This window comes from Musa acuminata, chromosome BXJ1-1, assembly GCF_036884655.1.
Source record: "Musa acuminata AAA Group cultivar baxijiao chromosome BXJ1-1, Cavendish_Baxijiao_AAA, whole genome shotgun sequence".
Taxonomy (NCBI): Eukaryota; Viridiplantae; Streptophyta; class Magnoliopsida; order Zingiberales; family Musaceae; genus Musa; species Musa acuminata.
The window spans coordinates 17,806,415-17,828,408 of record NC_088327.1 but is presented as its reverse complement, the minus strand read 5'-3'; positions in this window follow the sequence as shown (position 1 = coordinate 17,828,408).

The following is a 21,994-nucleotide window of genomic DNA, read 5'->3' as shown; positions in this document are numbered from 1 at the left end:
GCTCGTCGGAACTCGCCAAGTGGATCGTCGCAAGTCCAGGAGTTTTCCGGAAGTTCACAGGAGCATCACCGAGGGTTCATCGGATGATCGACGGAAGTTCGTCGGAAGCTCGCCGAAAGAAGCGATTGACGCACCGGAGCAAGTTGCATTAAATATCTTAGGAAAAATCATAGTTAGCACAATGATTACGTTGGAAATGGGAGGTGATCCCATTAACTTAATCTTGGGGCAATTGGGCCCCTGAAAAACCCAAATTGGGCCGAATGGATCAACACATTCGGACCCTGATTTCTGCCAAGCGGTTGAACCGCCCAAGCCAGGAGGTGGCACCGCGTGGGCTAAGTCTTCGAGCGAGACTGGGCAGTGTAACTGCCCTAGCCAGGAGGTGGCACCGCCTGGGCTCAGTCTCCGAGCGAGACTAGGCGGTGCAACCGCCCCTGACAAGAGGTGGCACCGCCTGAGCTCGGTCTCCGAGCTCTGGCCGAGCGGTGCAACCGCCTCAGCCGAGCGGTGCAACCGCCTCAGTCAAGCAGTGGCACCGCCTGAGCTCGATCTTCGAGCTCTGGCAGGAGGTGCAACCGCCCCTAACAAGAGGTGGCACCGCCCAGAGGCTCAGTCTTCGAGCTCTGCCAGGCGGTGCAACCGCCAGATCCCGGAATTCCAAGAATTGACAATTTTGAGCTCCAAATTCAAACTAGGTTGGGGTCTATAAATACCCCACCCTTTCAGCACTGAAAGGACACCCAAAAACCACCGAAATTCTGATTTTACTTTGTGATTTTTAGAGCTCAAAAGTGTTGTATGAGTTGAAAGTTCTTCTCCCTCTTTTCTTCCAAGTTATGAGCTTTAAAGAGAGGAGAGAAAATTCTGTAAGGGTTGTCTCATAAGCCCGTCAAAAGGAGTGAAACTGTAAATGGGTGGTTGGCCTTCGCCTATTGAAGGAAGGCTTCTAGTTGACGTCAGTGACCTCGTCGGTGGAGGAAGCCAAAAGTGGAGTAGGTCAAGATTGACCAAACCACTCTAAATCTCGGTTTGCATTTACTTTAAGCATATTATCTTTACTGCAAACCTCCTCTAAAGCTTACTGCTTTCTGCACATATACGATCGGGTTTCAAGCTTTGCACTTTCCGAATCGGCGTTTATACGTAAAATAGTTTCATCATACGATCATCATATTTCTGTTTGCGTTTACATTTTGATTTCTATCATAACTGCAAACCGCCTTTATATCATTGCTTAAACTGCATCTCGCTTAATCAAGTGATTTACGAATCAGCATTTAGACGTAAATCAGTTTTTTCGTACGAATATCATATTTCAGTTTGCGCCTACTATCTGATTAGAATCATAACTGCAAACTGCATTTATATCTTTGCTGCATCTCGCTTAAACAAAAGTTAAAGTGATTTACCAATCGGCTTTCTTACCAAAATCACTTTTAACGAACGAACGCAGTTTTTATTTTTCGTAGATAGTTTTCCGCTACACTAATTCACCCCACCCCTCTTAGTGCTCTTGATCCTAACAATTGGTATCAGAGCGGGGTTAACTCTCAAACGGATTAAAACCCAAGAGAGATGGCATATGCCGGATTAAAACCCATGTTCAGTGGGATGGACTACACCTATTGGAAGACCCGAATGAGGATCTTTCTTATTTCTATGGATTTTGAACTTTGGAATCTTGTCGAAAATGGATTTTCGAAGTCTTCTCTTCCAATGATCAATTGGAATGAATTGGAGAAGAAGGCTTTCGCTCTTAATACAAAGGCTATGAATGCCTTATTTTGTTCACTTGATAAAAACGAGTTCAACCGTGTTTCGGTTTGTGAAACCGCATTTGATATTTGGCACACACTCGAAGTGACTCACGAAGGCGCAAGTCGAGTGAAAGAGTCAAAAATCAATCTTTTGTTACATTCTTTTGAACTTTTCCGGAAGAAACCGAGTGAGACTATTGGCGACATGTTTACCCGTTTCACGGATGTCGTCAACGGTCTAAAAGGACTCAGAAAAAGTTTTTCAGATTTCGAGCTCGTAAATAAGATTCTAAGATCCCTTCCTAAGAGTTGGGATCCTAAAGTCACTGCTATTCAAGAGGCGAAAGATCTAAACAACTTCCCTCTTGAAGAACTAATCAGGTCATTAATGACCTACGAGATGACCTGCAAAGCTCATGAAGAGCAAGAAGACTTCCTTTCAAAGAACAGGAAGGATATGGCACTTAGAACTTCAGAAGACCACTTGAGAGAAAACTCAAGTGATGAGGACTGTGACGATGACTTGGCACTTCTAACAAGAAAATTTAAAAAATCATTAAAAGAAACAAGTTTAAGAATGACACAAAAAATAAACTTGAACCCAAGAAGGACCAAGTTATTTGCTATGAGTGCAAAAAGCCGGGACACTACAAGAGTGATTGTCCCCAAGTCAAAAAGAGAACATCAAAGAAGAAGGCGCTCAAAGCAACATGGGATGACTCGAGCGCGTTCGAAGAAGAGGAGTCCAACACCGAGCAAGTTACTCATTACGCCTTAATGGCCATCGGAGAGGAGGTAACGAATTTAATAGATGCAGATTTATCATTTGATGAATTAATAAATACCTTCCATGACTTATTTGATGAATGCAAGATTATTAGTAGAAAATACAAATTGCTAAAAAAGGAGCATGATAGTCTTACTTGTAATTTCGATAATTTAAAAGCTGAATATCATGATAGTTTAGGTTCATGCATAAAATGCCATGATCTAGAAACTCTCCGTTAGGAAAACTTGCTACTTAAGGACACTTTGAAGAAATTTGAGGTTGGCAGCAAGTCCTTGAACATGATCCTTGCAAACAAGGGTCACGTTCCCAAAAGAAGTGGAATCGGATTTGTGAGAAGTCCTCACCAAAATCCCACCATCTTCATAAAAGGCCCCATCATACATGTTCGACACTAAGACAAATGCAACTTTTGTTGCAAACTTGGACACAAAACGTATTATTGTCTATTCAAGAAAATTAGTCCAAACAAATTAATTTGGGTTCCTAAAGGAACCATGATAAATTCTATGCAACATAATAAACAATGTATATCTATTTTTGAGGCACCCAAAAGCAAATGGGTACCTAAAGATCATCCTTTCTTGTAGAAACCTATACCATCGCAAGCTAGGAGCAAGAGATGGTACCTTGATAGTGGATGCTCAAGGCATATGACCGGAGATCCATCTCAATTCTCTAAGCTCACTAGCATAGACGAAGGCTATGTCACCTTCGGAGACAACAACAAGGGTAAAATCATTGGCAAAGGAACCATAGGTAACAAATCCAACTTCTTTATTGAAGATGTTTTGTTAGTTGATAGTTTAAAACATAACCTCTTGAGCATTAGTCAATTATGTGATAAAGGATATATTGTCAGATTCGAATCTAATGCTTGTATCATTGAAAAACCATAAAAAACACATCTATGATTGTATTAAAACAAAATAACATATACACCATTGACATCAATGATTTGTGTAATGAAATATGTTTTTCGATTTTGAATGAGAATGCTTGGCTATGGCATAGAAGATTAGGTCATGCAAGCATGAAACTAATCAATCAAATATCATCTAAAGAACTTGTAAGAGGAATTCCTCATATCAAGTTCATCAAAGATAATGTATGTGATGCTTGCCAATTAGGTAAACAAATTAAGGGCAGTTTCAAATCTAAGAATCAAATAAGCACCTCTAGGCCCTTACAATTGATCCATATGGACTTGTTCGGACCAATCTCTACATCAAGCCTAGGAGGTAGCAAATACGCCTTCGTCATTGTGGATGAATATAGCAGATACACATGAACTTACTTCTTAAAACAGAAAAGTGCATGCTTTAGATATTTTACCAAGTTTTGTAAACTTGTTCAGAATGAGAAGGGTTCTATGATTTCGTCAATTAGAAGTGATCACGATGGTGAATTTCAAAACCATAATTTTTAAGAATTTTGTGAACTCAATGGATACAACCATAACTTCTCTACTCATATAAATCCTCAACAAAATGGAGTAGTAGAAAGAAAAAATCAAAATTTACAAGAAATGGCAAGTTTGAGCAAATTATGTTTACTACAAACCTCCTCTAAAGCTTACTGCTTTCTGCACATATACGATCGGGTTTCAAGCTTTGCAGTTTCCGAATCGGCGTTTAGACGTAAAATAGTTTCATCGTACGATCATCATATTTTTGTTTGCGTTTACGTTTTGATTTCTATCATAACTGCAAACTGCCTTTATATCCTTGCTTAAATTGCATCTCGCTTAATCAAGTGATTTATGAATCAGCATTTAGACGTAAATCAATTTTTTCGTACGAATATCATATTTCAGTTTGCGCCTACTATCTGATTAGAATCATAACTGCAAACTGCATTTATATCTTTGCTGCATCTCGCTTAAACAAAAGTTAAAGTGATTTACCAATCGGCTTTCTTACCAAAATCACTTTTAATGAACGAACGCAGTTTTTATTTTTCGTAGAAGGTTTTTCGCTGCACTAATTCACCCTCCCCTCTTAGTGCTCTTGATCCCAACAATTGATTGAGAGAAAGGTCTTAGAAAAGCCTTAGCTAGTCTTATTTTCAATTTGCTAGTGTTCACCTCCTTCTTTCTTGCTGAAAATCTGTAAGAGAGTGAACCGCTTGTAAAAAGTTATAAGAGGGGTATTTACCCTTCCCTTTCAAGAGATTTGCTAGTGGAAGGTGGGAGCCTCATCGAAGAGGGGCCTCGCAAGTGGATGTTGGTCATTTGACCGAACCACTTTAAAATCGGCGTGATCTCTGGTTTGCATTTCATTATTGCTATTTACATTACTGCAAACCTTCTTACTTGCTTTATTTCCTAATTAACTTTGCTGAACAACTTTGCGAATATGCTTTCAAGTTAAGCACTTCCGAGTTCAATTTTTATAGTACGAAAGATTTGTCGAAACGAAAGTTTTAATCCGCTGCACTAATTCACCCCCCCCCCCACCTCTTAGTGCCGCTCTGATCCTAACAAATATACCATCTACTACTATCGGTGGATGCACGCCACAGGAGGCGTCATGTACCAAACTTATATCAACTCTATTCAAAAGAAAGTATAACAAAAAATATTCAGTTGAATGCTACTTACTATATGGCCAACACTCCTGCATAAGCATAGAGTAGGTGTTCAACAAGCTATTTTATCTCACACATCAGAGTTTAGTTCCACAGTCACCATCTCTATCTCTAGAAAATTAGAGAGAGAGAGAGAGAGAGAGAGAGAGAGAGAGAGAGTTTGGAGGATAATAATGATCGGAATTATGTATTTATATTCATATATTGTCTAAAGAATTTGCTATCACTCACACGAATATTGCTGTGTGCTGGTGACTAAATCATAATGTACAATTCTATAATATGAAATATTTATGATATGGTTATTGTACATATATCCAACAAAAAAAAATATACGATCTTAAATTATAATCTATTTGTTTTTATTTATGTAAGAGTAGAATTTGGTTGTTAGACATGTATATTGCTGTGTGCTGGTGACTTAAACATAATGTACAATTCTATAATATGAAATATTTATGATATGGTTATTGTACATATATCCAATAAAAAAAATTAAATGATCTTAAGTTATAATTTATTTGTTTTTATTTATGTAAGAGTAGAATTTGGTTGTTAGACATGTGATGATGGTTCGGAGACGATCATAATTCGGGTCTAAGTTTATCATAAATTTAATGTTGAGAGATGAGCAAATTTGACAAAGAATTTTGTAAAAAAAAATAAAATATATCCAATAAGATCTCTCCCATATTTAAATCAATAATGAGTTGGAAGGATTTGATCAAATGTATATAAGTGTTAAGAAAAATTCATATTCTAAACAACATACTTGAGGGACTCTTTATAGTGAAGTCTAGTAGCATTATATATGATTAAACGTCAAAAATAATTATATAATTTTTTTAATTATAGATACTATCATATAACATTGAACCCGAAAAACATATGATAATAATTAATCGAATCAACTTTTTGCATAACTGGTTTAATGGGATTGAATCAATTATTATATCATTCAAATAACAAGGTGTTAGTCATATGATTGTGACTTGTTTTAATAAAAATTATTTATTTGACTTTAAATTTTTTATTCATAGTCAAGCATAGGGCAACCAGTATTTAAAAATCAAACAAATAATTGAAGAGGAAAAGTAGTTGCAATTTTTGCTTATGAACTAACTACTTAACAAGCAATCTTTAATATATATATATATATATATATATATATATATATATCTTTATATATATATATATATATATATATATTTATATTTATATTTACAGAGCCAACGGCGGAGCAACAGTTCTCCCATCAACCTCCACAGCGTCGTGTGATGGGGAAGCCACAGGCGTGTAGAACGGAGGGGAAGCACACGGGGTCGCGAATTCGAAGCTCCTTCTCCTGCTTGATCCCGTTGCCCCTTTTCTCTCCTCCTCGCCGATCGCGTACAGAAGAGCGGGCGGCGTCTGCCATGTCTCAGCATCCCGTTCCACCATCTCCACTTCTGCAGCCGACGGCTTCGGTGGCACACCTGGATCGGCCTCCAAGGAGACTGCCGACGGCGGATCGAGGCTGACGGCCGGCTCGACGCGAGTCTGGTTCATGTAGCAAAGAAGGTAGAGGATGAGCTCTTTGGAAGCATGCTGAGCCCCAATCGGACTTCTGTCAGCACCGACGAGTTCAGCATCTTCCACTGAGGTGGCGCGCTGGAATCTTCGACGGTACCATGACACGTAGACGAGCTCCAGCACGAGAGTTAGGACGCCGAGTACCAAGACAACGATGAGAGCAAGGCCAAGCTTGGTGGGCATGGCTCTCGTTCTTTGAGAGAGAGAGAGAGGTAGCAGCGGCAGCCAAAAGTCTTCGTCGCCTGCACCAAATGGATAACGCTGCACCCAACTAGACTGCAATACACATGACATCATTTGATTGGAAACGAGCTTTGAAGACGCAAGTTGAATTGGAATTATTATGATATGTTTTAGCTAACGATTGGCTGACATATTTTTCTATCAATTTTGGCTTTACTTGGATTGACTTGTGTGTATTTCCAATAAGGATAGATTAAATCGAATGATGATGAGGGAATAAATGATGAAGAAGATGTTTTTATATTTGATATATGATCCATATTTATACATGAGAGAAGATTTTTCTTAACAGAGTAGTAAGATTTTTTCATGTAGTTGGAGAAATCTTAGTTGCTATCATGCCTTTGTAAGATGATTATCCTATCAAGGATGTCGATCTTCGACCGATGCGATAAAAATAATTTACGGGCGAGAGGTTTTGTGAGTGAGTCTGCTAGTTGATCAGCCGTATGTATATGATAACACGTAGTTGATGTCTGACAGCTTGATCTCCCATGAAGTGAAAGTCGATAGCAATGTGTTTCATGTGTGAGTGAAACACTAGATTGGCGCACAGGTAAGTAGCTCCGACATTATCACAATATATTGAAGGAGTAGAGGTGGAGTCGATGTCAAGTTCTTTGAGCAGATTTGTGACCCAATTGAGTTTTGCAATAGCGGTTGCAATGGCATGGTATTCATATTCCATTATAGATCATGCAATTGTCTTTTGCTAATTAGAACTCCAACTGATTGGATTAGCTCCAATGAAGATAATATACCCCGACGTGAATTTTATATCATTAAAGTTGTTAGGAACAAGTGACACTAAGAGGTGGGGTGAATTAGTGCAGCGATAAAATCACGTCAATTACGAAAATTTCTTTGGTATATCAAAAACTGATTTCGAAAGATGTTAACTTGAAAGCGTATTCATAAACGTATTGAAAGCAGTAAGCAAGTAAGGAGGTTTGCAGTAAGATAAATTGCACAAAAGAAAAGGCAAACTGGATTTTTATAGTGGTTCGGTCGTCATGACCTACATCCACTCCGGCGATTCCTCTTCCGTCGAGGCCATCGGCATCCACTATCGATCTTCCTTTAATAGGTGAAGATCAACCTCCTTCTTACACCCCTCTTCTCCTTTTCACAAGTTTAGAGAATATTAAATCTCGTATTTTGATGATGAAACTACTTGATATATGTTTATGATTTAATCTGCGTTTTGAGTGACGCAGGCTGCTTCGATCAGGATGAGACAATTAAAATAGGAAAAATCATGTTGTGCCGGAGGAACATGTCAGAAGATTGGACATCGGGCCGGTGGATCGGTCGACGTATCGACAAAAGGCTTCGGGTTGTGGACTCGGGCATCGGGCCAAGAAGAGCGGGTATTGTGCCAAGGATATCAGAGTTGCAGAATCAACTGGCCGATTGGACAATAGGCCGCAGGAGAGGACGATGCGCCGAAGAATCGAACGAAGCGTCGAGGGACCAATGACATGCCGGACAAATTGGCATCTCGCTTGATCTTAAGTTAAAGTAATCTTAGAATCGACTTTCACACCGAAATCGCTTTTATCGTACAAACGTAGTTTTTATTAATCGCAGAAAGATTTCCGCTCCACTAATTCACCCCCCCGCCCCTCTTAGTGCTCTTGATCCTAACAATTGGTATCAGAGCCCGGTATTTCTCATTTCGGATTTACACCCGAGAGAAATGGCTCTTCATGGCTTTGAAGAGGGCTTTTCGGTTGTTCGTCTACCATTGTTTAACGGATTGGACTACACTTATTAGAAAACTAGAATGAGAGTTTTCTTGATTTCTATGAATTTGGATTTATGGAATATTGTTGAAAATAGTTTTCAACTTCCCTCTAAACCAATGAACGAATGGTCGGATTTGGAGAAGAAGTATTTTTCTTTAAACGCAAAGGCTATGAATGCCTTATTTTGCGCTTTGGACAAAAATGAGTTCAATCGGATTTCTACGTGCGAAACAGCTTTTGACATTTGGCGAACACTTGAAATCACGCACGAGGGAACTAGTAGAGTCAAAGACTCAAAAGTTAACATTTTATTGCATGATTTTGAGCTTTTTCGAATGCAACCAAGCGAGACTATAGGCGACATATACACCCGTTTCACGGATGTTGTCAATAGTTTAAGAGCTCTTGGAAAATGTTTTTCGGATTTTGAACTCGTAAACAAGATTTTGCGTTCTCTTTCTAAGAAGTGGGATTCAAAAGTAACTACAATACAAGAAGCTAAAAACCTAAACAACTTACCATTTGAAGAACTAATTGGTTCGTTGATGACATATGAAATGGTGTACAATGCACATGATGAACATGATGGACAAAATCACCTTCCAAAGAACAGGAAGGATTTGGAACTCCGGACAAATGAATACAACTTGAGCGATGACTCAAGTGATGAGGACAATGATGAACTTGAACTTCGAATACTAAATCTTAATAAGTTTATTAAACAAAAATCTAAAATAAATAATAAACTTGAACGAAGGAAGAGGCCAAAGAAGAAGAACACAAAGTGGGATGAATCGAGCTCCTCCGAAGACGAGGAGAAAATCAAGAAAGGCGAGGTGGCAAACTACGCCATAATCGCTTTCAATGATGAGGTAATCAAAATCCCACTAATTTATTTTGAAATTACTTAATGCTTTTATGATGTATTTTCTCTTTTAGTTTAGAATTAATTTTCTTAAAAATTACATGTTTAAAAAAAAAAATTATGATCATGATAAGTAATTTTGAAAATGATAATATTACATATTTTATGATAAACAAATAAAATGATCTTGATTGAAAATATAAAATCATGGTTAAGAAGTAATAATGTGTATTATGTTGATTTCCATTGTTATTTCTCGATTTTGATTAAAAAAAAATCATGTTTGATTTGAAGAAATGCATAATGATAAAATTAAATATTTTGATTAATAATTTTATGCATGAGATTTTAAGCTAATGATAAGCATGTGTCATTTTCATGAGTGTATTAGAGAAACTATGGCAAAAATGTGCTCGAATGAATGAACTTGTTAAGATTATTTTTCGGACTTTCTTGATTCAATGTTCAAATCATATAATTGCCATGATGATTTTACACTATTACATGCCTTAATAACATGTTGGAAATTATGTGTTTTGGATACATAAATTTTTATGATCATGAGCATGTTTTATTTTCATGATTGAACTTGAAAATCTATAGCAAAATCTTGTCCGAATGCATGAAAGTGTTAATTTTATTTTCGGATTCGCTTAACAATTGGTATCCTAACAATCGGATTTTCTCATACACTTATTATATGAAAAATATTTTTCTGAAATGGATTTGATGAAATGATTCTTGCTTATAAATTCCATCTTGAAATATGAATGATAGTGTTTTTACTTGCAAAGATTTGTTTCACATACATATCTCCTATGATTCATGTGTAGAGAAAGAATTTATAAATCATAATACAATAAGATTTCTTATGCAAAAATAGAGTGCTTTTGTGATTCTTTGCTGAAGAAAATAATTATTAAAATCATGATCTTGATAATTATAACATGAAGGTCTTTATAAATCAAGATCGTTCATTATGCTCTCTACATTTATCAAAAAGGAATTCTTCAAATGAAGTGTAACTTGTCTTTTGATTTCTCAGAATTCAATGAAGTGTCATATTGATATCTTGATACTTGGAATATTTTAAAATGTGATCTTGATAAGAATGTTTCAAGTTGCTCTTTGTGCTATATCTTTTCAAATGAATCATGAGCCTTGATATCATATATTTCATAATATAGAAATAACCAGATTTCTTTGCCTTGTATGTCTTGTGTGATGATTGTACATCAATTTGCTTTATTATGAATTATATAAATCTTGATCGTGAACTAGTTAAGAAGAATTTTAAAGAACCATGAATCATATCTTTGGTATTCACGAATTGATCCTCATTGATATCTTTCATTGATATGATAAATTATCATCTCATGATATATCGTATAATTATATCATGCTTTGCGATTATATCATGTGATCTTTGCTGAATTTTCACATTGATATTCTTCATGACATGATTTCTTTGCATTGTTGTCTTGTATGCTTCATGTGATAATATGAATACATGAAACATTTATGATATGATTTTTATGTAATTCCTTGTATTCATGAAATCTTTATCTCGTCACCTAATAGTTCTTCTTGATATTCCTTATGTAATGATAAAAATATATGAAATATTCATTAATTTGTTTTGATGTATACAAATAAGAAGTTTCGATGATGCATGGTAGGAGGTAATTTGACAAATTTGATACCATCATGTTACAAAATAAATGATGATTAGGAATCATGCATTAATGATGATTGTATATTTTATGATTTGGCATGATGCATGCAATGATGAAATATTCATGAATTTGAAATGATGCATATGACAATGATGTACATGATGTATTGCATATGATATGTATCATGAATGCTTTAAATGATGAATGTTTGGTATCATGATCAACATGTTGATAAATGCTTAAAAATTTTAATGTTCGAGTATCATGTATGATATACCCATTAATGATGATTGATTTATTTTTCGGTATCGTGCATGAAAAATAAGGTTTTTAAAATTGTGTATATTTTAATTTGAATATATAATGATGTTAGGATCGGAGCGACACTAAGAGGGGGGGGTGAATTAGTGCAGCGGTAAAGTGCGATAAACTTTTCACGATTTAAATACTTTTCGGAAACTTCGTACGATAAAAGCAACGTTTTTGTTTAAAATCGTTTCGATTGCGTTTTAACTTGAAGGGATAAGTAAGACGGAGATAAAGCAGTATAGCATTAAAGTGCAAATGGTTTGCAGTAATATAAATGACAATAAGTAAATGCAAACTAAAGATCACGCCGATTTTACAATGGTTCGGTCAAATGACCTACATCCACTTGCGAAGCCCCTCTTCGATGAGGCTCTCACCTTCCACTAGCAAATCTCTTGAAAGGGAAGGGTGAATACCCCTCTTACAACTTTTTACAAGCGGTTCACTCTCTTACATATTTTCAACAAGAAAGAAGGAGGTGAACACTAGCAAATTGAAAACAAGACTAGCTAAGACTTTTCTAAGGCCATTCTCTCAAACACTTGCTGCTCAAAAAGTTGTAATCTCAGCTGAGATTTGAGGGGTATTTATAAGCCTCAAGAGGATTCAAATTTGGGCTCCAAAATTTGAATTCTCTTTGGGTTCCCGATGCTGGCGGTACCACCACCTGTCAGTGGCGGTGCCACCGCCTGTCACTGTCAGACATTGACAGTGCTGGGCGGTGCAACCGCCCAGTCTGGTGGTGCCACCGCCAGACCCTTCGGTCTACCTGTTGGGCTTCAAATTTAGCCCAAACCAAGTCTAATTTTGGGCCCAATTGGCCCCTAACCAGGATATAGGATTATCTCTTAATCCTAATCCTAATTGCAAGTTAACTATATAACAAAACACATCCTAAGCATGTTTTCAACCGTGAACGTCGAGTCTTGTTCCGGCGAGCTTTCCGACGAACTTCTTCCGACGGACTCCCAGCAAGCTCCCGAACTTATGATGACTTTAACGAGTAGCCGAGCCTTCTCGGTGATCTCCGTCAACCTCCAACGATCTCTTTGGCGAACTTCCAAAAATTCCGACAGGTTCCCGATTACCTCTCGGTTGGTTCCGGCAGCATCTCCGACGATTCTTCGGACTCTTAAACGTCAATCGAACTTGACTCCGGTATTCTTGCTTTGTGTTTTCTAGTTATCGTAGTTACTCCTGCACACTTAACTCAATAATATGGATTAGATCAATTAACCCATCAATTGATTTTATCATCAAAATCTGAGATTCAACAATCTCCCCCTTTTTAATGATGACAATCAATTGATGACGGAGTTAAATATAACTCACCCTATCTATATGCCATATTATGAGAAGATGAAAACACTTGAATTGCATCCATTGAATTCAAGCATAAACCGATAAGTTCTAACCGTAGAACTTATCGTTATTCTCATTAAGCAATAGTAAATACAAAACTTCGATGAAAATCATTTTCAAGTCGAATGATAAGAGACAATTTTTACAACGGCAGGAGTTAAAGATTTTCAACATGAATTTCATGATATAAATGTAAGGCATGCTTTCAATATGATCAATCGATCTTGCGATATTCTCAAAGATTTTGCAAGGCATATAAGACATTCAGATCACACAAGCTTTTGCAATTCATATAAGTCATGCTATTAAAATGACACAAGTCATCACTTTTCTCCCCCTTTGTCATAACAAAAAGGGAATGAGACTTGAAGCACATAATTTGTCATACAAAGATTTTATCATTGATCATACATCATTCATCTATATTATAATTGATCATACAAAGATTTTATCATTCAAAATTAAGTATGCTAAAATATTTACGCAGAGTTCATCTTAAAGGAAAATTCAGCATTCATCCATATTATCAAATCTCTTCTTTCTATAAATAACAAAAATTGTAAATGTACAAAGAAGAGATTGGGATAAGAAAGTTTCAAGTAGTAACTCCAAAAAGTCAAGATCATAATTCGAATACAAATGCATTCGTCAACTTGAAACTCATAATCAAGCCATCAAAATCAATTTCGAGATTCAAAATATCATAAAATCATTAATCTTGATCAGATGGGAGCGGTGTTTGACTCAAGATAGGATAAGATAATTTAACAAGTCATTTAGAATCGAAAGAGAAGGATCAGATTCACCGAGGAACGGAGAGAGAATGAAAAACTTTTACGAAAAATCCATTCAAACAAGTTTATTCTTAGGGACAATTTAACATACCTAATTCCCTTCTAATGAATTCAAATTGGTCTTCATTCAAAGCTTTTGTAAATATATCTGCTAATTGATGCTTTGTGTCAATGAATTCTAGAACAACATCATTGTTAAGGACATGATCGCGTATGAAATGATGCCTAACGTCGATGTGCTTAGTTCTAGGGTGCTGAATTGGATTTTTAGTAAGACATATGGCACTAGTATTATCACATTTTATATGAATGTTTTTAAATTGAATTCCATAGTCTTCTAATGTATTTTTCATCCAAACAACTTGTGCACAGCATGCACTTGCAGCAATGTATTCGGCTTCCGCCGTAGATAGTGCAACTGAATTTTGTTTCTTGGAAGTCCAAGAAACAAGTGCATGTCCTAAAAATTGGCATGTTTCGGATGTACTTTTTCTATCTATCCTGCATCCGCCAAAATCAGCATCTGCATAAGCTATTAAATCGAATTTTTCAGATTTTGGATACCACAATCCTAAATTTGGAGTTCCTTTAAGATACCTAAATATTCTTTTAACACTTTTAAGATGAGATAATTTAGGATTTGATTGAAACCTAGCGCAAAGTCCTACACTAAATATAACATCCGGTCTAGTCGCGGTGAGGTAGAGTAGACTACCTATCATTCCCCTATATGTTTTTTGATCGAAATTTTAACTATTTTCATCTATATCTAGCTTAGTCGCAGTACTCATAGGGGTACTTATTGCTTTTGAATTATCCATGTTAAATCGTTTTAACAGTTCTAATGTATATTTAGATTGGTTAAGAAATATACCATCACTAAGTTGTTTGATTTGTAATCCTAAAAAGAAAGTTAATTCACCCATTAAGCTCATTTCAAATTCATGACTCATACATTTGGCAAATGATTCACATAGTGATTCATCCGAAGAGCCAAAAATAATATCATCAACATAAATTTGCACAATACGAAAATTATTTTCAAAATGTTTAATAAACAATGTAGTATCAACCTTGCCTTTGGTAAAATTATTTAAAATAAGAAAGGAACTAAGCCTTTCATACCAAGCTCTAGGAGCTTGTTTCAAGCCATAGAGTGCCTTAGTCAATTTGAATACATGATTATGAAGAAGAGAATTTTCAAATCCGGGAGGTTGTTCGACATATACTTCTTCGGAAATAACACTATTCAAGAAGGCACTTTTGACATCCATTTGAAATAGTTTAAAATTATTACTACTAGCATAGGCAAAGAGCATCCTTATGGCTTCTAATCGAGTTACGGGAGCGAAGGTTTCTTCGTAATCGATACCTTCTTCTTGGTTGAAACCTTTGGCCACTAATCTAGCCTTGTTTCTAACCACGATACCATTTTCGTCTTGCTTGTTTCTAAAGACCCATTTAGTACCAATGACTAAATGGTCACTAGGTCTAGGAACTAGCTTCCATACCTTATTCCTCTCAAATTGATTCAATTCCTCTTGCATTGTAATAACCCAAAAATCATCTTTTATGGCCTCGTCAATGCATTTAGGTTCGATTTGAGAAACGAAAGCGGCGTTAGCACAAAAATTCTTGAAAGAGAAACGAGTTTGAACCCCTTTTGATGTATCCCCTATAATTAGCTCCTTTGGATGAGCATCTATATACTTCCATTCCTTAGGTAAGGAATTTTCGGAAGAAGGTGCATCCAAGTTGCTATTTTGAGGAGGGGGTTCATTTAAATTCAAATTATCAAAACCAAGATCATCATCAAAATCATTTTTCTTTAAATTAGAAATTTCATTAAAAACTACATGAATAGACTCTTCTATTACTAAGGTTCTTTTGTTAAAAACCCGAAAAGCCTTAGAAACGGAAGAGTAACCAAGAAAGATGCCTTCATCGGATTTAGCATCAAATTTTCCTAAGGCATCCTTTTCATTCAAAATGAAGCATTTACAACCGAAAACTTTAAAATAGGAAATATTTGGTTTTTTGTTATTCTATAATTCATAGGGAGTTTTTGATAAGGATGGTCTTATTAGGACTCTATTCATGATGTAGCAAGTCGTATTTACGGCTTCGGCCCAAAAATACTTAGGTAAACTATGTTCATTAAATATAGTTCTTGCCATTTCTTATAGGTTTCTATTTTTTCTTTCAACTACTCCATTTTGTTGGGGATTCCTCGGAGTGGAGAAGTTGTGATTGTATCCATTTACTTCACAAAGATTTTGGAAATCACGGTTTTGAAATTCGCCACCGTGATCACTCCGAATTGATGAAATCATGAAGCCCTTATCGTTTTGAGTGAGTTTACAAAATTTTAAGAAGCACTTGAAGCAATCACTTTTGTGGACTAAGAAATAGGTCCAAGTGTACCTAGTATAGTCATCCACAATTACAAATGCATATTTGCTTCCTCCTAGACTTGTTGTGTCAATTGGTCCGAATAAGTCCAAATGGATCAATTGTAGTGGTCTAGTGGTGCTAATTTGATTTTTTGGTTTGAAACTAGTTTTTATTTGTTTACCTAGTTGACATGCATCACATACTTTATCCTTAGTAAACTTCATATTTGGAATCCCTCGTACTAATTCTCTAGATGAGATCTTAGATATTAGTTTCATGCTTGCATGGCCTAATCTCCTATGCCAAAGCCAAGCATCATCATTTAGAGCGGATAAGCACATTTCATTACTTAGTTCATCAAGGTTGATGGTGTAGACATTATTTTGTTTTAATGCAATCATAGTCAAGTTATTGTTTGGTTTTTCGATAATACACATATTTGATTTGAATCTAACGATATAACCTTTATCGCATAGTTGACTAATACTCAAAAGATTATGTTTCAATCCATCAACTAGTAAAACATCATCAATGGAAAAACTAAATTTGTTACCAATAGTTCCCTTGCCAATGATTTTGCCTTTGTTGTTGTCTCCGAAGGTGACGTACCCTTCTTCTTTGCTAGTGAGCATAGAGAAATGAGATGGATCTCCAGTCATATATCTTGAGCATCCACTATCGAGATACCATCTCTTGCTCCTAGCTTGTGGGTTTGTCTACGAGGATGACTTTTAGGTACCCATTTGATTTTGGGTGCCTCAAAAATTGATCCACTAACTTTGTTATTTATTATTGAATCCTTTATAGTTCCTTTAGGAACCCATATTAATTTTTGTGAACTAATTTTCCTAAATGGGCATTTGTAGGCAATATGTCCGGATTTGCAACAGAAGTTGCATTTCATATAAGAGGAAACATGTAATATAGGTCCTTTTATGAAAGTGGTAGGATTTTGATGTAATCCTTTTACAAATCCAATTCCATTTCTATTTGCGACGTGACCCTTGTGTGCAAGGATCATATCTAATCCTTTGCTACCAACCTTAAACTTGTTTAAGGTTGCTTTAAGAAGCAAATTTTCATTTTTTATTGCTTCTAAATGCTCACACTTAGAGCATGGAGGAGTTTGAAGACTATCAAACTTATCTTGTAGCAAAGTATGCTCTTTCTTTAAATACTTAACTTCTTGCTAATAGTTCTACATTCATCAAATAATTCATGAAAAGCGATAGAGAGTTCTTCAAAAGATAAATCTTCATTAAATAAATCACATACCTCTTCTCCTAAAGCCATTAGCGCGTAATGAGCAACTTGCTCGGTATTGGACTCCTCTTCTTCGGACGCGCTTGAATCATCCCACATTGCCTTGAGCGCCTTCTTCTTTGATGTTTTCTTTTTGGCTTGAGGACAATCGTTCTTGTAGTGTCCCGGTTTTTTACACTCATAGCAAATCACTTGGTCCTTCTTTTGTTCAACTTTATTTTTTGTATTATTTTTAAATTTGTTCTTTCTTAAATATTTTTTAAATTTTTGAGTCAAAAGTGCAATGTCATTGTCAGTGTCCTCATCACTTGATGTTCCTTTCAAGTGGTCTTCTTGTGATGTAAGTGCCATATCTTTCCTGTTCTTTGGAAGGGGGTTCTCGAGCTCGTCATGAGCTTGACATGTCATTTCATAGGTCATTAGAGACCCAATAAGTTCTTCAAGAGGGAATGTTTTGAGGTCCTTGGCCTCTTGAATGGCCGTAACCTTTGGATCTCAACTTTTAGGAAGAGATCTTAAGATTTTGTTTACTAGTTCAAAGTTAGAAAAATCTTTACCAAGAGCTTTGAGTCCATTGATGACATCCGTGAAACGGGTGTACATGTCTCCGATGGACTCACTTGGTTTCATTCGGAAAAGTTCATAAGAGTGCACAAGGATGTTGATTTTGGACTCTTTCACTCGGCTAGTGCCTTCATGAGTGACCTTAAGAGTTCTCCAAATATCAAAAGCCGAATCACAAATTGAAACACGATTAAACTCATTTTTATCTAGTGCATAAAACAAGGCATTCATAGCCTTTGCGTTTAAGGCAAAAACCTTCTTCTCCGATTCATTTCATTCGCTCATCGGAAGAGAAGATTTTTGAAATCCGTTTTCGACAATAGTCCAAAGCTCGAAATCCATGGAAATGAGGAAGATCCTCATACGGGTCTTCCAATACGTGTAATCCGACCCATTAAACATGGGTGGACGTGTGATAGAGTGTCCCTCATGCATGCCGGAGTAATCCATCTCTCTTGGGTATTAAACCAAATATGAGAGTGAGCCTTGCTCTGATACCAATTGTTAGGATCGGAGCGGCACTAAGAGGGGGGGGGGGGTGAATTAGTGCAGCGGTAAAGTGCGATAAACTTTTCACGATTTAAACACTTTTCGGAAACTTCGTACGATAAAAGCAACGTTTTTGTTTAAAATCATTTCGATTACGTTTTAACTTGAACGGATAAGTAAGACGGAGACAAAGCGGTATAGCATTAAAGTGCAAATGGTTTGCAGTAATGTAAGTGACAATAAGTAAATGCAAACTAGAGATCACGCCGATTTTACAGTGGTTCGGTCAAATGACCTACATCCACTTGCGAGGCCCCTCTTCGATGAGGCTCCCACCTTCCACTAGAAAATCTCTTGAAAGGGAAGGGTGAATACCCCTCTTACAACTTTTTACAAGAGGTTCACTCTCTTACAGATTTTCAGCAAGAAAGAAGGAGGTGAACACTAGCAAATTGAAAACAAGATTAGCTGAGACTTTTCTAAGGCCTTTCTCTCAAACACTTGCTACTCAAAAAGTTGTAATCTCAACTGAGATTTCAGGGGTATTTATAGGCCTCAAGAGGATTCAAATTTGGGCTCCAAAATTTGAATTTTCTTTGGGTTCTCGATGTTGGCGGTGCCACCGCCTGTCAGTGGCAGTGCCACCACCTGTCACTGTCAGACATTGACAGTGCTGGGCGGTGCCACCGCCCAACTCTCGGGTGCTGGGCGATGCAACCGCCCAGTCTGGCGGTGCCACCGCCAAACCCTTCGGTCTACTTGTTGGGCTTCAAATTTAGCCCAAACCAAGTCTAATTTTGGACCTAGTTGGCCCCTAACCAGGATATAGGATTATCTCTTAATCCTAATCCTAATTATAAGTGAACTACATAACAAAACACATCCTAAGCAAGTTTTCAACCGTGAATGTCGAGTCTTGTTCCGGCGAGCTTTCCGACGAACTTCTTCCGACGGACTCCCAGCAAGCTCCCGAACTTATGATGACTTTAACGAGTAGCCGAGCCTTCTCGGTGATCTCCGTGAACCTCCAACGATCTCTTCGGCGAACTTCCGAAAATTCCGACAGGTTCCCGATTTCCTCTCGATTGGTTCCGGCAGCATCTCCGACGATTATTCGGACTCTTAAACGTCCATCGAACTTGACTCCGGTATTCTTGCTTTGTGTTTTCTGGTTATCATAGTTACTCCTACACACTTAACTCAATAATATGGATTAGATCAATTAACCCATCAATTGATTTTATCATCAAAATTCGAGATTCAACAAATGATGCACAAATAAAATTGATACTTACCTTTGTCATAATCTGGAAAAAAAAAAAAAAAGGTCTTCCCTTCTTTTTGACAATGACAAAGGGGGAGCAAGAATTTCTAGCGTGGACATCATGAAAATAGGCAAACTAGCTAGCTTACACAATTCAAGATGAAAGCAAAAATTACACAAGAAAGCTATCTTGCATTTGCTTTCGAAATTTTTGCTAGCATGTATGTAGTGAAACTTGCATATCGTATAAATTGCTAGCTTGCAAGTTCTAAAATGTTGTAACATTGCTAGCTTGCATGTTCTAAAAGTGCTATCTTGTATGCTGTAAAACTTGCATATCTAAAACTTGATAGCTTGAATGTTCTAAGCATGATGTAACATTTGCTGAATTTTCTGGCAGCAAAACTGCATGATGATAATACTTGATATTATGTTTTTCATGCAATAAGTTAAACTAATATTCCAAACACAAGAATAGTTGGACTTCTCCTTTTTGTTGATGACAAAGGGGGAGAAGTATGATGTTATGAATAAGTTTATGATGACGTGTTGCAAGTATTCATGATGAATATTGCAATGACTTGAATTCAGTTTGAATTCAAGGTTCTATCAATATGGCATATTGATAGGGGGAGTTTGTTTAAACTCCGGGAGTTAAGTTTAACTCCGTCATCAAGTGGTTGTCATCATCAAAAAGGGGGAGATTGTTGAATCTCGTATTTTGATGATGAAAATACTTGATATATGTTTATGATTTAATCTGTGTTTTGAGTGACGCAGGCTACTTCGATCAGGATGAGACAATTAAAATAGGAAAAATCATGTTGTGCCGGAGGAACATGTTAGAAGATTGGACGTCGGGCCGGTAGATCGGTCGACGTATCGATAGAAGGCTTCGGGTGGTGGACTCGGGCATCGGGCCAAGAAGAGCGGGTATTGTGCCAAGGATATCGGAGTTGAGGAGTCAACTGGCCGATTGGACAATAGGCCGCAGAAGAGGACGATGCGCCAAAGAATCGGACGAAGCGTCGAGGGACCAATGACATGCTGGACAACTTGGTTAATTGTTTAGGATTAATTGTCTCGATCGAAGTTTTTTTTTAAGTGTGTAGGATTAACTACGATGGAAGAAAGACATGCAGCAGGAGTTGCGCCGGAGTCAAGACAATGATCACGTTGGGAGTTCGAGAGTTCGACGGAAGTTCGGACAGTCGTCGGAGGTTCTACAGGAACAAATCCGAGAAGTCCATGAGCTTGCCAAAGAAGCTCGTTAGAACTCATCAAGTGGATCATCGCAAGTCCAGGAGTTTGTCGGAAGTCCCTAGGAGCATCACCGAGGATTCATCGGATGATCGACGGAAGTTCGCCGGAAGTTCGCCGGAAGCTCGCCGGAAGAAGCGATTGACGCACCGGAGCAAGTTGCAGTAAATGTCTTAGGGAATATCATAGTTAGCACAAAGATTAAGTTGAAAATGGGAGGTGATCCCATTACTTAATCTTGGGGCAATTGGGCCCCTGAAAAACCTAAATTGGGCCTAATGGATCAACCCATTTGGACCCTGATTTCTGCCAAGCGGTTGAACCGCCCAAGCCAAGAGGTGGCACCGCCTGGGCTAAGTCTCCGAGCGAGACTGGGCGGTGGAACCTCCCCTGACAGAGGTGGCACCGCTTGGGCTCGGTCTCCGAGCTCTGGCCGAGCGGTGCAACCACCTCAGTCAGGCGGTGGCACCGCCTGAGCTCGGTCTTCGAGCTCTAGTAGGAGGTGCAACCGCCCCTAACAGGAGGTGGCACTGCCCAGAGGCTCAGTCTTCAAGCTCTACAAGGCGGTGCAACCACTCCAGTCAGGAGGTGCAACCGCCAGATCCCGGAATTCCAGGAATTGATAGTTTTGAGCTCCAAATTCAAACTGGGTTGGGGCCTATAAATACCCCACCCATTCAGCACTTAAAGCACACAGAATATACACTGAAATCCTGATATTGTTATGTGATTTTTAGAGTTCAAAATTGTTGTAAAGGCCAAAAGTTCTTCTCCCTCTTTTCTTCCAAGTTCTGAGCTTTAAAGAGAGGAGAGAAAATTCTATAAGGGTTGTCTCCTAAGCTCATCAAAAGGAGTGAAACTATAAAAGGGTGGTTGGCCTTCCCCTATTGAAGGAAGGCCTCTAGTTGACGTCGATGACCTCGTCGGTGGAGGAAGCCAAAAGTGGAGTAGGTCAAGATTGACCGAACCACTCTAAATCTCAGTTTGCATTTACTTTGAGCATCTTATCTTTACTGCAAACGTCCTCAATAGCTTACTGCCTTCTGTGCTTTTAC